Source organism: Bubalus kerabau, chromosome 3 (assembly GCF_029407905.1).
Source record: "Bubalus kerabau isolate K-KA32 ecotype Philippines breed swamp buffalo chromosome 3, PCC_UOA_SB_1v2, whole genome shotgun sequence".
NCBI classification, from domain to species: domain Eukaryota; kingdom Metazoa; phylum Chordata; class Mammalia; order Artiodactyla; family Bovidae; genus Bubalus; species Bubalus kerabau.
In genome coordinates this window covers 74,894,814-74,910,876 of record NC_073626.1, presented here as the reverse complement: position 1 = coordinate 74,910,876, position 16,063 = coordinate 74,894,814, and the positions used below count along the sequence as shown (strand labels likewise).

The window sequence follows — 16,063 nt, the reverse complement described above, 5'->3', positions numbered from 1 at the left end:
TCTAAATACTTTCTGGGAATCTACACAACGCCATGGAGAAGACAAAGGAAAACAGGAAGGAGTCTGGAGGCCAAATGCAGCAAGTTTTGGAAACTAAATACCAATAGAAGAGCTTCTTAACCATTTGAGTGTAATACACAGAGAAATTGATATAAATTGATAGAGGCTGGTGTTTCCCAAAGTGTGCAGAACATGCCTCTGGGCAGGAATGCCTGAAAGCAGCTCGGGGCTGCCTGAGAACGTCCAGCAGTGAGGCAGCTGGGATTCTCCGAGGATGAGGTCATGCCTGAGCTCCTTAGCTCTCCATGGGAATGAAGGTTCCTTCTACCTGGGAGAAGTGGATGCAACTTCCTATACATACTGGGCAGCCGCTTTTCCCAGACCACGCCTGGAAACAGTGGCACCCAAACCCAAACGGTCTTGTCTCCCCACTGACATGTTTGCTCTCCTGCTTGCCTTTTAAGAAAGAGAAAAACTGGGGCAAGGTCCCTCTACGAGCCACGGACCACTGTGTATCCAGCAGCACCTGGCCCATCAGCTCTCTTGGAGATGATGGGAGTAACAGGGAACCAGTGCTTTTCCTGCTGACCCTCAGATGTGAATTTCCCCAACAAAATCGATTTCATAACCCAGTGGTTCTCAAACTCTTGCATGTATCAGAATCATCTGAAGACTTGTTAACACAATTGCTGGGCTCTGCCCCTGGAGTTTCTGATTCAGTATGCTATAATAGACCTAAGATTTGCATTTTTAACAAGTTTCTAATGCTGCTTGTCCAGGGCCCATGCTTTGAGAATCCATGCCATATGACATTACAGAATTTGTCCTGAACACTATTGTAAGACAACTGGTAATAAGCAAGACCATTTAAAGTGCTACATGGGTAAAATATTTTTACTTAAATAGCTATATATTTATTTTAATGTGTATTAAATCTGTACCTTCTATTGTTTGACAAATGCTGGTTTTCCACTTAGAGCATCAATACCAAGTTAACTTTAAAATTTTTTTAAAATTATTAATAGACCTTATTTATTTATTTGGCACTTTTATGCATTGGAGAAGGAAATGGCAACCCACTCCAGTGTTCTTGCCTGGAGAATCCCAGGGACGAGGAAGCCTGGTGGGCTGCCATCTATGGGGTTGCACAGAGTCGGACATGACTGAAGTGACTTAGCAGCATGCTGGGTCTTTGTTGCTGCACACAGGCTTTTCTCTAGTTGCGGCAAGTGGGGGCTACTCTTCTAGTTGCGGTACACAGACTTCTCATTGAGGTGGCTTCTCTTGTTGCAAAACAGGCTCCAGGGCATGAGGGCTCAGCAGTTGTGGCATATGAGTCTAGTTACCCCATGGCATGTGGAATCTTCCCAGACCAGGCATCAAACCCATGTCCCCTGCTTTGGCAGGTTAATTCTTAACCACTGGAACACCAGGTAAGTCCAATATCAAGTTAATTTTAAATACATTTATTTTAGCAAAAAAGTAAATGAATTTAAAGAAACTATCCAAGCATTCATGTAAACAATAGAACAAATGGTATATCATAACAAATTTCTAAATGTGGTAATAATAAAACTGGGTGAAATCTGGGAAACACTAGTATAAACAATAAATAGAAATTTTTGTAGTAGAACTGTTGGATCAGACTATTAAGAGTTGTTTTGCAGCGGACAAGTACTTACAGTGAGTCTTAAGGGGGACAGATATAGATAAGCCAAGAAGCAGTGACAATGTGGAGCAGTGGCTGGAGAGGGCCTGGTAAGAGCCACAGGATATGTATATGTCAATGTCAAACACGGCGTTGAACTGAAAAAACCTCTCTGCTCAGCTTGGTGTTGCGTTTATATGACAACAAACAGCTATTCTAATGATTTCCATTTTTGATTTGTTATTTTGGTATTGGACACTGGCCATAATCAGTCTCAGTAATTTTGTTCACTTTGTTTTCATTTGCTATTTGCTTATCTTTATCTGGTGAGTCTACCAAAGTGGAGTTCATGGCTCTAGGCTTCCTGCTTATTGAATCATCTTTAGAGGTCAGCAACCCCAATGAAGAAACTATCAGCCCAATAGTTATACAGCCAGAATTACAAACTATAAACCATCAGATGCTACTTCAAAAATCTCTGAGAAATAAAACTGTTTCTCTGTTTTCAATTAGCTGAACATGCACATTTAAAAACTGCTACTAGAAGAAGATTCCATGAAGAAGTGACCATGTAGCCTATTTCATTTCACTAGACTGTAATTTAATGTTTGGAAATAATAAGTTGTTGTTATAACTGGATATAAACTAAAAGTATTATTTGCCATTTTCTGCAAACTTGTCATATAAAGAGCAATAATACCATTCTACCATTTTTGCATCATACAAATTCATTTTCTTCCCATAATGGCCCACAGTGAAAGGGCATTTTTAGGACCCATACAGATCACAAACAGGGGTTTGGAAACCATATGTTGTGCTATGCCTTAAGAATGGTCACTGAATTGGTACTTTCAAGAACAAATCCTAAAGACTAACAATTTAGTTAAAAGACTTCTGCACTTGCCTTTAAGAAAATTCCACTGCCTTGACAATCTAAGATGCTATGCTAAGTCACTTCAGTCGTGTCCGACTCTGTGCCACCCCATAGATGGCAGCCCACCAGGCTCCCCCGTCCCTGGGATTCTCCAGGCAAGAACACTGGAGTGGGTTGCCATTTCCTTCTCCAATGCATGAAAGTGAAAACAGAAAGTGAAGTCGCTCAGTCGTGTCTGACTCTTCGCGACCCCATGGACTGCAGCCTACCAGGCTCCTCCGTTCATGGGATTTTCCAGGCAAGAGTACTGGAGTGGGGTGCCATTGCCTTCTCAGTGACAATCTAAGATAATTAGCTCTAACTAGGCAACAGTGTGGAGAAGGCAATGGCACCCCACTCCAGTACTCTTGCCTAGAAAATCCCATGGATGGAGGAGCCTGGTAGGCTGCATTCTATGGGGTCACTACGAGTCGGTCGCGACTGAGTGACTTCACTTTCACTTTTCACTTTCACACAATGGAGAAGGAAATGGCAACCCACTCCAGTGTTCTTGCCTGGAGAATCCCAGGGATGGCAGAGCCTGGTGGGCTGCTGTCTATGGCATCACACAGAGTCAGACACGACTGAAGCGACTTAGCAGCAGCAGCAGCAGGCAACAGTGTAGGAAAAAACTTGCAGAGCCCTCTCTGACTGTACTGCTTGTGACCTGAACCACTGGTTCTCAAGTAGACTTATTTGGAGGGATTGTTAAACTACAGATTACTAGGTCCATCCTAGAGTTTCCAGTTCAGTACGTGTCAGTATGGACCAAGTATTGCAATTCTATGAAGTTCCCAAGTGGTGTTAATGCTGCTGGTCCTAAGGCCACACTTTGGAAACCACTGATTTGGAGGCATCTATCTCTTTTTTGGGGTTTCCCTGGTGATTCAGACAGTAAAGAATCTGCCCACAATGCAGGAGATGTGGGCTCAATCCCTGGGTCTGGAAGATCTCCTGGAGAAGGGAATGGCTACCCGCTCCAGTATTCTTGACTGGAGAATTTCATGGATCTCTGGTTTGCCCTCTTTTCCTCCACAACTTGTGTGTGTGTGCATGCTTAGTCATTCAGTCACATACAGCTCTTTGCAAACCCATGAACTATAGCCTGCCAGGCTAATCAGTCCATGGAATTTTCCAGGCAAGAATACTGGAGCAGGTGGCCATTTCCTACTCCAGGGGATCTTCCCAATACAGGGATGGAACCCACATCTCCTGCATTGACAGGCAAATTCTTTACCTCTCCACCACCTGGGAAGCCTATGTTTGTGTTTATGTGGGGATAAATCTCCATAAAATCTATGCTTGTCATGAGTGCTAAATTGTTCCAGTTGTGCCCAAGTCTTTGTGACCCTATGGACCATAGCCTGTCAGGCTCCTCTGTCCCTGAGATTCTCCAGGCAAGAATACTGGAGTGGGCTGCCATGTCTTCCTCCAGGGGATCTTCCCAATCCAGGGATCAAACCTGGGTCTCTTATGTTTCCTGCATTGGCAGCTGAGTTGTTTTTTTTTTTTAATCACTAGCATCACCTGGGAAGCTCATAGTATCTATGGCTACTAATTATAAATAAGAGCTTCCCTGGTGGCTCAGAGGTTAAAGCATCTGCCTCCAATGCGGGAGATCCAGGTTCGATCCCTGGGTTGGGAAGATCCCCTGGAGAAGGAAATGGTAACCCACTCCAGTATTCTTGCCTGGAGAATCCCAAGGATGGAGAAGCCTGGTAGGCTACAGTCCACAGGGTCCCAAAGAGTCAGATTATAAAAAAGAGATGGGTAAACTACATCAGTATACCAACAAATTTTCTGATCATGTTTAATCAATGTTTCATCAATGTTCTGATCATCAGTGTTTCACATGCACCATGAAATTAACAGAAAACATAAAATAGAAAAAAATTTCATATAAATTTATTTATTTTAATTGGAGGCTAATTACTTTACAATATCGTAGTGGTTTTGCCATACATTGACACGGATCCACCACGGGTGTACATGTATTCCCCATGCTGAACCCCCCTCCCACCTCCCTCCCCATCTCATCCCTCTGGGTCATCCCAGTGCACTAGCCCCAAGCACCCTGTCTCATGCATCAAACCTGGACTGGCGATCTGTTTCACATATGATAATATACATGTTTCAGTGCCATTCTCCCAAATCATCCCACCCTCGCCTTCTCCCACAGAGTCCAAAAGACTGTTCTATACATCTGTGTCTCTTTTGCTGTCTCACATGTAGGGTTATCGTTGCCACCTTTCTAAATTCCATATATATGCGTTAATATACTGTATTGGTGTTTTTCTTTCTGGCTTACTTCACTCTGTATAATAGGCTCCAGTTTCATACACTTCATTAGAACTGATTCAAATGTATACTTTTTAATGGCTGAGTAATATTCCATTGTGTATATGTACCACTGCTTTCTTATCCATTCATCTGCTGATGGACATCTAGGTTGCTTCCATGTCCTGGCTATTATAAACAGTGCTGTGATGAACACTGGGGTACACGTGTCTTTCCCTTCTGGTTTCCTCAGTGTGTATTTCCAGCAGTGGGATTGCTGGGTCATATGGCAGTTCTAGTTCCAGTTTTTTAAGGAATCTCCACACTGTTCTCCATAGTGGCTGTACTAGTTTGCATTCCCACCAACAGTGTAAGAGGGTTCCCTTTTCTCCACACCCTCTCCAGCATTTATTGCTTGTAGACTTTTGGATAGCAGCCATTCTGACTGGCGTGAAGTGGTACCTCATTGTGGTTTTGATTTGCATTTCTCCGATAATGAGTGATGTTGAGCATCTTTTCATGTGTTTATTAGCCATCTGTATGTCTTCTTTGGAGAAATGTCTGTTTAGTTCTTTGGCCCATTTTTTGATTGGGTCATTTATTTTTCTGGAATTGAGCTGCAGGAGTTGCTTGTATATTTTTGAGATTAATTCTTTGTCAGTTGCTTCGTTTGCTATTATTTTCTCCCATTCTGAAGGCTGTCTTTTCACCTTGCTTAGAGTTTCCTTCATTGTGCAAAAGCTTTTAAGTTTAATTAGGTCCCATATGTTTATTTTTGCTTTTATTTCCAATACTCTGGGAGGTGGGTCATAGAGGATCCTGCTGTGATATATGTTCGAGAGTGTTTTGCTTATGTTCTCCTCTAGGAGTTTTATAGTTTCTGGTCTTATGTTTAGAGCTTTAATCCATTTTGAGTTTATTTTTGTGTATGGTGCCAGAAAGTGTTCTAGTTTCATTCTTTTACAAGTGGTTGACCAGTTTTCCCAGCACCACTTGTTAAAGAGGTAGTCTTTTCTCCATTGTATATTCTTGTCTCTTTTTTCAAAGATAGGGTGTCCATAGGTACATGGATTTATCTCTGGGCTTTCTTAAAATAGAAAATTTTTAAATCATCTGTTACTCCATCCCCAGAGCTAACCATTATAACTGATACAAAAATTTAGAATTTATTTAATAAATGCTTAGGTAAAACAACAATAGTACCATGCATATAATGTGTGTACTTGCGTGCATGTAGTATAGTACTTTTCTTTGTCCTTTTCTTTTAAAAAATGTAATTTTTAATGGCTAAAAATATTTCACTGTAGGAACCTACGTATTTTTGAAAGTAGAAAATAATCTGGAATTCAGCCAAACTTCTCTTAAGACAGCAGTGAAGTTACTCCAGGTAGAATTCACTGTGGAATCCTTGGCTCATGAACTTGAAAAGGACCTTCAAGGTCATGCATGAACACAAGAAAGCTCCAGAGAAATTTGTGAGTTTAGTTATGTTTTTCTCAACAGTATAGCCATTACTGCAGTTTCATTTGAAAAGTAAAGGTAATTAACCCTGGCTGCAATGGCACCCCACTCCAGTACTCTTGCCTGGAAAATCCCATGGACGGAGGAGCCTGGTAGGCTGCAGTCCATGGGGTCGCAAAGAGTTGGACATGACTGAGTGACTTCACTTTCACTTTTCACTTTCATGCATTGGAGAAGGAGATGGCAGTCCATTCCAATGTTCTTGCCTGGAGAATCCCAGGGATGGGGGAGCCTGGTGGGCTGCCATCTATGGGGTTGCACAGAGTCGGACACCACTGAAGCGACTTAGCAGCAGCAGCAGTAGCCATAACTTTTTTTTTTTTTTTTTTTGTATTTTGGATGATGAGTGTCTGATTTTAAGCAACTGTATCCCAGATAGAAAATCTAAATAGAAATTTTGCCTGAAGAAGTTCAGGTTTGCAAACAGCTTATACCGAAGCAACTGTGGGTTGCCATTCCCTTGTCCAGATCAAACAATAAAAGAGGGACCATGCATTATTTTTCATTAGACCTTTCCTTCAAAGTTGGGAAATCTGAATTCATATTAAAATTTAAGTATAAAAGTATCTGATAACTTCAGTAGTTTCTTTACCTCAATAGAGAATGTCTGAAACTCTTAACAAATACACAGATTCTCTTTTTATTATCCCACAAACTTCATCATCATCTTTTATATCCAATTATATGGTTTGCTGAGGGAAAGTAAAATAATTGAAACAATTTCCATATAATCCAAGGCAGGTTTAATCTACCTTATTGAAATCAGTCTGATATAAAAGGCTACAGGTCCAAGGAGATTTTTTTTTAAAGAAAATGTTAGATCTATCCACATAACTATGTACACAACAAAATAGTATAATTAATAGTATTAATTGAATCAGTATTAAACATCTTAGTTCTAATAACTCAGAGGTATATATGAATGTCATTAAATAACAATGACCTACACAGTAATATTTTTGTTCAGTGGTGTTAAGTATTATCACACTATCATAACCTACTGGAAAGGTCTGGAATTTGTATTTGTCCAATTCTTTACAAATAAAGTAGAAACAAAGATGAAAATTGTCAGATATTTTTAAGTATGTATGGGGGGAAATCTCAGATGCCCAACCCTAAATAGTTGTTTATCAAACCATGTGATCTCATTGGTGGGGCATAGTTTTTTTTCTTTAGGGCATGAAATTTATTTAAGAACATCATTTGAAAATTTTGCTCATTTTTTTTAACAGTTTAATATTAAATTCACTTTATTTTTTCTACTGTAAAGAAGCAGGACAGATAACTTCATGTTACTGCTCAGGCATATTGCCAGATAGGAAAGGTAGACAGCTTTCCTGAGTTAATCTGCAACAATGCCAGTCTGATATCCTGAGGTCTAATTGCCACCAGGTATCTATACGTCAATATTAGTCTATGTGGATGAAAGGGATTAGATTTTAACTCCCCAAAGTTAATTCTCCTTGGGGTATTCTTTCCTTATCCATTCTCCTTATTGTTCCTCGAGGCTTTGGTCCGTGGTCTTCTTTCTTCTGACATTCCCTCCTTGGCAAATCACCATCCTCAAAGAATCCATAATTCCCCAATGTAGGTGATTCCAAACTATAATTTTAGCGTAGTTCTCTCTAGATTACAGAGCTTGCTCCTATCACTTCAAATTCAATATTTCTCAAATTGAACTTTTCTTCCTTCAACTTGCTTCTTCTGACTTCTCCATTTGTGTAAACGGCACTGCCATTCTCCCAGTTATCCTATCTTGAAAGAAGTCTTTGAGATCTTGGACTCTTTCCTCTCCTCTGTCCCCTACATCTTACCCATCTGCTTCCACAGTCTCTACCATGCCTATCTCTTTTTTCCCTTTTCCTCAGCTGCACCAAGGCTTCTCCACAGTGGCTGCACATTAGGTGAGCTTAAACAATAGCAGCAGCTGCTGCAAAATCATGCCAGTTCGCACCCCTGACCAATTGAATCAGTAGCTCTGAAGGAGGAATCTGGATTTCAGTATTTTTTTAAACCTCCTCAGGGTAAAATAATGTGAAGATGTGCTTGATAACCCCCGAATCTGATTCTTTGCAAAATAAATCCTACATGTTTTTCCCACCTCTGACTCTCTCGAATCCAAGCCTTCCTCTACATCTCAGCTTCAGCATTAACTTTCTCATTGCACTGCTCTGGGCAGGGCACTAAGTTGCTTAAATGCCTTCCACATCTCTCACCATTGCCTTCAGAATAACCTCATGTTTTACCCTAGTCCATAGAATTCTGCCAGAACTTGGCCTGTACTCTCCAAACTTACTTCACGTTAGCCCTCTCCATACACTATAAGCATCTGCCAAAATAAGAACGCTCTCCTTGTCCTTACTGAATGTCCATGCTCCTGAATGGATTTCTGTACTTCACTTAAGATGCTTTCAGCCCCATGTTATAGAATATGCAACCAGAAGTGGCTTACCAAATAAAAAGTCCTCACAGCACATAAAAAGAAGTTTGAAAGTCAGGAATTCCAGGATTGGTTTCTGTCTTGGATGAACATTGGCTACTCTGCAATTCTCTTGCTTTTCCCCCAGATATCAAGATGGTAGCCATTACTCCAAGCATCACGTCCTTGGGTGACAATGTTCAAGCCGGGAAGGAAGCATAGTTTCTTTCTTTTCTTAAATCAGGAAGTAAACCTTTCCCCAAAGGCCCCGTATCCAATGTCTTTTCAGTACCATTCACCATTGTGTCAAAAGACCACACTCTTGCTTCAAGTCAGACTCAAGAAATGAATACCTTATGTGTGTAGTCTCTAAACTGCGAGGCTGGCTCTTCTAGCCAAGAAGTGAGTTGAGAAGGCAGCAACTCTGGGAGGCAAACATCTGAGAGGGTTTCTCATATTTGCCTTTTATAATACAGTACTTTTTTTTTTCCCCCAAAACTCCAAACAAATGGTATTTGAACTGCATACAGAAGAACTTCATGAAGATTTTCCCAATCCTGACCAGATAAAAGTCTTCTCTCTGGATTCCTATGATTCTTTTGTTCAAAGTTCTCTTCTTGATCTTTCTGTGCTTCTGGGTTTTGTCATGTGATTTGTGTATGTGTCTTATTTCTTGTTTTGAATTACAAGCATCATGAGGGCAAAGCCCACGTCTGTCATCTTTGTATATCCCACAGTACCAAGTCAACTGAAAAATTTTGCTATAAGAATTATTAATATATTCTGGCATTTACTACTTCCACATTATTTGTTCAGCTGCTTCCCCTTTCATACTTGTTTTCAGTATTTGCTTTAGATAGCTAGTCAGCTGATGGAGATTAAAGTCACAGTGATATTAGGATTCGCTTATTGTCTTCTTCCTGGCAGCTTCCTTCTACCCAGTCACCTGCGGGGAGCAGTCTCCCCATTCCCATTTCGGCCAGTTTCATACAGAACTGATTCAGTGGTAATACACTAGTTGTCACACTCTTGAGCCCCTCTCTCAGTAAAATATTTGCAGTTCTCTGCTCAGAGCCTCAGGCTGACTGGGCGGGAATACATGCTGCTTGTAGGGCTAATGAGAAAATTCCCACCAGGCAGTACCTCACCCCCACTGGGCTCTCCAGGCAGGGTCAGCGCAGCAGAGAAGGGCGCTACATCTTCACCCTGCTCGGGGAGACACTAGCTGCACACACTCGGCTCTGACAGGAAAACAAATGGAAATCAGTGGGAGGAGGTAGTGAGGAGGCAATGCAGACGCATTTAAAGAACAGTAATAATGATAGTTTTCAAAGCTTTATTTATTTGAGAGTGAAAGGACAGGACTTTCATGGGCTTGCAATGCCAGAAACTGAGTTGTCTCAACCACCCCTGTGGTGCTTCAGCAGAACTCAGATGGAGCGTTCTGTGGGAGCAGCTTCCGGGCAAGAGGAAGCTGCTTTATACCCTAGTTATGTTCTCCTCAGCATGATGTATGGAGTCGACATCACCCTTGAAAGTTATGTTTCTGCCCTCCCCGGGGCTGTAATCAAACAGGAAAATGTGGTCTAGATTGTTGAGTGTGTATATATATGTGTACACATGCATTGTCATGAATAGTCTATCTGGGGATGGCATTTGAAAATGGGTTTACAGGCATTTTATCTGTCTTGGATGAAAGGCTCATCTGGTGCAGTCAATACAGAAGAATTAAATTGGATTTTCCTGGAGCAGGGAGGGGATGATGCTAGAAACCTGGTAGAATTAAGTAAAGCAGTGTCGGGGGTGGTGTTGCTGTCTGTTCCCCTTAAGGAGGGTTGTCCCTTGTTGACCAATTTTAAACTATTGTGACTCGGAGGAAATCAGTTGGAAAACTTTAAACGCCTTAATTGGCCATTTAGACATGGGTGGGGGCTCCAGAACCATTTGATATCATTTGTGTCCTGTCAGAGGATGGCGAGAGGCCTTCTCCACTTCAGCTTTCTTCTTGAGCAGCAGTTCTTCGAGGTTCTTTCTTTTCCCACTTAGGTAGCTATGGGCCTAGAAGACTGTCCCCTGCATGGCACAAATAGTGACTGCTGCCTGAAATCCATCTTCTCTCGTACCTGAGGGACAGGAACAGGACCAAACGGGGTAGACAGGATTCATGCCTGGCTGTGTCCAGGTTACAAGGACTTTGAAAGGGTAGGGTTTAGCTGGATGAACTTTTAAATTTAGATAAACCAATGGAAACTCTTGTGTGAGTAATCCAAATGCACCATAAGATGATGCCAATATTGAGAATACTTTCCAAAAGTCACTCATATGGCAAAATGAAACAAACCAAAGTATAATATTCACCCTTCAATAATTTTTCTGAGTGTTGGATATGTATGAGGCTCTGGACTAAGCATTATACATATATCATCTAATTTCATATTTGAAACAGCACCTTGAGGTTTCTACTATTAGCTTTATCTCACAGATGAGAAACCTGAGATTTGGAAAGTTTCAATCCGTGATTTTTGAATTTCAGAGTGCCTCGGAATCACCTGGAAGGCTTGTTAAAACACAGGTCGCAGAAATTCCTTCCTCTCTGACTGCTTGGGAACTGAAACATCAGCTTTCCCCTGTCTTTGGACTTAAAAGGAAACATTGGCTCTTCCTGGGTCTTGAGCCTGCCAATCTTTGGACAGGAACTCCACTATCAGCTCTCCTGGGTCTCTAGCTTGCTGACTCACTCTGCAGATCTTGGGACTTGTTGGTCTCTGTAATGACATGAGCCAATGTAATAAATCTCTTTTGATATGTATAAACAGCCTATTGCCTCTGCTTCTCTGGAGAGCCCTGACTAAAACAGATTTTCTGATTCAGTAGGTGTGGGGCCAGGCTTGGAGGAAGTGCATTCTAAAGAGTTCCCAAATGATGCTGATGCTGCTGGTTCAGAGAGCTCACTTTGAGAACTTTGCTGTAGGCTAAGGAAATGTGAATAATCTTCCTTAATAATTCCCTCAGCCCAGATTCTATCACCCAGATTCCCCCAAGAGACCCAACTTTCTTTATACACACTTTTAATTTGTTGTGTACATGAGATGAATAAGATACAACCCTTTCTTTCAAGGTGCTCACAGTCTAGAGCTGAGAATAGGAGACAGAATACAATGTAAAAATAAATCATTTCACTAAAGTGTAATAAGTGTTTGTACAAAGTTCAGTGGGTGCAGAAAAGAAAGAAGAGTCAGGTTTACCTAAAGGCAGAGGATGCCTGAAGTCTTCAGAGTGGAAGGAAGACCAGGGCAGGAGATGAGAGATGCAAGAAATCAAAGCTCAGAAAGTGTGGTCAGTCTCTCTTTCCATCTAGTTTATTTTCAGTTTGGCCTGGTTCCTTTCAGTTCTGCTGGGGACTGAGTATTTTATTTGGTACTTTTGACATCTACCCCAAAGTACATTGGTTCCCTCCCTGCCAGCTTTCCCCACACCTGGTCTGTTCAGGCCCATCCAAGAGACACTCAGGAGGAAGGCATGCTGACCCTCTTCCTTGTCAATTGTCCTGGAGATTGAAAGAGGCTCCGTGAGCTTTACAACCAGCAAAAATTGTCGCCAGCTTCACAATTCTGGCCAACATGTCTACGCTTTGAAGTCTGGTTGCTGCCTTTTACAATTCTATATATAAAATGTACTAAAGATGTTTAAATGTGGCAGAGATTTCCAATAAAAGCCATGCTGCTTGAGAATCAGAAGGCTGGTCTCAATTTAAAGTGCCTGTTAAATTATAGGATACCCATGTAAAAGGGGCTCCGAAAGACTGACCAAATAGCTCTCATGGAAATCAAGTTCACTCACCAATGCCTCTGATAGGATTCCAGAGGTTATCAGGCCCTGTATCTATCCTCTGTTTATGCTGTAAAAGTGCCTTTTAAAACAAACTGATTGAATTTTTGTTTGAATCAGTCACTAACAAAAAAAATCCTAAACTAAAACAGGAAAGTCTCTAATAAAACATTTTGGCATAAACTTTGGCTAAAAATCAAGCAAGGGCTAACAGGTAGTTCTCATTATTCTATAAGGCCTGGCTCCCAGATGAAGAGTCTGGGATCATACTATACATTCACAGAATCATAACTCTGGACATCATTTGGGGACCAATCTTTCTTGACAATCCATTTTGTCTTGAGAACTTTATTAGACCCTTCAGGAGGCTACTAAAAAATAAGATGTGGTTCCTGACCTATGCCCTGCCCATCACTTCCATCCTCAAGTTATTCAAAGAGCATTGTTGATTCCAGCTTAAATGCTGTCCACTTTAGTCCATCCTTGCTGCTAATGCCTTAATTCACATCTTTATTTGTGTGCCAAATACTGTAGGTTGATTTATCCCATACTTATTTCTATACCCTTTGTTCAGTGTCTCCTGATACTTTAGAGCCTAGAAAGCTAAAATTCCTACCTCCAGACTCTCCTGAATATAGGAGAGTCCATTGGACACCTTCTGGCCCATGAAATGGAAACCAAAGCTAGCTGGGGATTTCTGGGTTGCTCTTGATTTCCTGAAACAAGCACAGACTCTTCATTCTTCCCATTCTTTCTTCCTTTCCACTCCTAAAATGTGATACGCCAGCTAGATCTGCAACTGCCATCTTGTGATTATGACAGAAATGACAAGAGAATTGCAGAGTCCTTGGCTTTGCCACCTTAAGCTACTGAAACAATGTCTGCAATTACCAACGTTTGTATTTTTCCTTATGAGAGAAAAAATAAAAATTCAAATTTGTTTAAATTACTATTTTTTAGTTCTTTATTAAAGTCACTGCTCCTGCTGCTGCTAAGTCACTTCAGTCGTGTCTGACTCTGTGCCACCCCATAGATGGCTTCCTACCAGGCTCCTCTGTCCCTGGGATTCTCCAGGCAAGAACACTGGAGTAGGTTGCCACTTTCTTCTCCAATGCATGAAAGTGAAAAGTGAAAGTGAAGTCGCTCAGTCGTGTCCAACTCTTAGCGACCTCATGGACTGCAGCCTACAAAAGGAAAGTCCTTATGGGGAAAATCTCTCCAGAGTGAGAGGGCCTCTTGGTTCAGTGGCAATACCTAGATTGATGCAGAGAAGGACTGGTTCTGGCACAATGAGGATCGGCTTTGAGAATAAGAGTTAAACACATTAGTGTGAACCAAGCACTGATAAGGTCTGTAGACATATCTGAAACAGCAAGAGAACCACCATACAAAGATGCATCAGAGTATCAGACCAATGACAATAGTAAGTCTTTTTCAAACCGTGACATTTGGCAGATTCTCCAGTTTGGTCTCTGAGAGACATCCAGAAGTAGAACTTGGGCCCTCTGCTGCTAAGTCACTTCAGTCGTGTCCGACTCTGTGCGACCCCATAGACAGCAGCCTACCAGGCACCCCCGTCCCTGGGATTCTCCAAGCAAGAACACTGGAATGGGTTGCCATTTCCTTCTCCAATGCATAAAAGTAAAAAGTGAAAGTGAAGTCGCTCAGTCGTGTCCGACTCTTAGCGACCCCATGGACTCCTCCATCCATGGGATTTTCCAGGCAAGAGTACTGGAGTGGGGTGCCATCGCCTTCTCCATTGGGCCCTCTGGATTGAAAGAATACCGGGGTTCTTAGATAATGCAGAAGAATACCCTCAGAAAGATCCTGAAAGCTTATTATCTGATGAACAGGGGAATCAAGCTATTCTAATTTGAAGAATACAGGATGTGATCAAATTTGTTTCCTGAGCTGGTGAAATGGGCCATAACAGCTACACGGGTAATATAGTTCAAATACAACTAAAATGACCAAAACGTGGGTATCTAAATGGCATTGTTAGTAAATGTAGAAATCTATTTTAATTCACAGCACACTGAGTGAACTACACCATATTTCAAAGACTTCTTTTATGTTGAATATTTTCTCCTGTGGTCAAGAGTCTCTGGAATCAAGAGTTACACTGGAGAGGGAGTGGGGTCACTGGAAAACTCTGTATTATTTTCAGTTCCATGTTATACACTATGACTTAATAAGCCAATAAACATTCATACTAGATAGAATCAAAGATAGTATTAACCTCCTGGCATGTGTGAGAGAGAAGCTTTGGCCCTGGTGCTAACGACCTTTGCATTATTTTATTAAGATCTTACAGATCTTCGACGATTCTAAATCACAGTATTGGAGAGTTAACACCATTATATTAAAAGTAAAAATTGTATATACAGAATAGTGGCAGATGAACCCAAAAAGGGTAGATTGGATGCCTTATTTGGTGTTTGGCTTAATTGGTAATATTCATAATATTAAATGTTCAGGATATTACAAACAATGCAAGACTTAGCTATACTTTTAGAGATCCACTCCAGATATATAAAGAAAAACAACAGTGAACTAATAAAACTATCTTAAAATTCTCCAAAAGGCTTTAAGTTTTTAACACCAAGCAGGGATCCTAATGAAAAATATACCAATGCCAGATTTAGTTCATCAGAATGCCTCCAAAATTAATTGAGTAAGGAGGGACCTAATGGGTTTTTAACAGTTATGAAGTTGTGCAAGGCACACTTCATATTCCTTTATTTAATCCTCCCAATAATCACAGGAAATAGGTACTATTGTTATCCTCATTTTATATGAAGAAATATAGGCACAGAAGGCTTTCATGGATTGCATCAAATTATACTGCCTACATGTAACCATCAAAGTCAAGTTCTGATTGTCTCTAAAAGTGCTCAGTTAAGTTGTACCTAATATCATCCTCCATCTTTGCTATTCCTCTCTCCCCTCCTCCCTTCAAATACTTCTCCATCAGGATTAAGGAGTCATCCACAATCCACACTATTAAGTCTTAATGAGAGAGAAAAGTTTATAGGTGCATGTGGCTTCCCTGACATTCCTATTCTAGTGTCTCAAAGGAAATATCTGCTGAAATGTTAATGGCTGGTCTTTTATCATATGGTAGGAAATCTGTAGCCATCCCTACCACTATTGCAGGTTCCCTGAGGCCAGAGTCTTACTAATTCTGAATCTCCTTCAGTTCAGTTCAGTTCAGTCTCTCAGTCATGTCCGACTCTTTGCGACCCCATGAGTCGCAGCACGCCAGGCCTCCCTGTCCATCACCAACTCCCGGAGTTCACCCAGACTCACGTCCATCGAGTCAGTGATGCCATCCAGCCATCTCATCCTCTGTCATCCCCTTCTCTTCCTGCCCCCAATCCCTCCCAGCATCAGAGTCTTTTCCTTAGGATCTGACAAATGGCCTCACTAGCAGACCCTTGGCAAATGTGTTGAACTG

General features: G+C 41.3%; 1 non-coding gene and 1 pseudogene across 1 annotated transcript; one reads left to right on the top strand and one right to left on the bottom strand.

The window, feature by feature from the left end:
* Window positions 1-16,063, bottom strand: part of LOC129646254 (10 kDa heat shock protein, mitochondrial-like) — a 284,232-nt pseudogene that overhangs the window by 102,243 nt on the left and 165,926 nt on the right.
* On the top strand, window positions 4,135-4,206 carry TRNAW-CCA (transfer RNA tryptophan (anticodon CCA)). The gene has a single exon. It is a non-coding gene; the product is annotated as a tRNA-Trp (tRNA).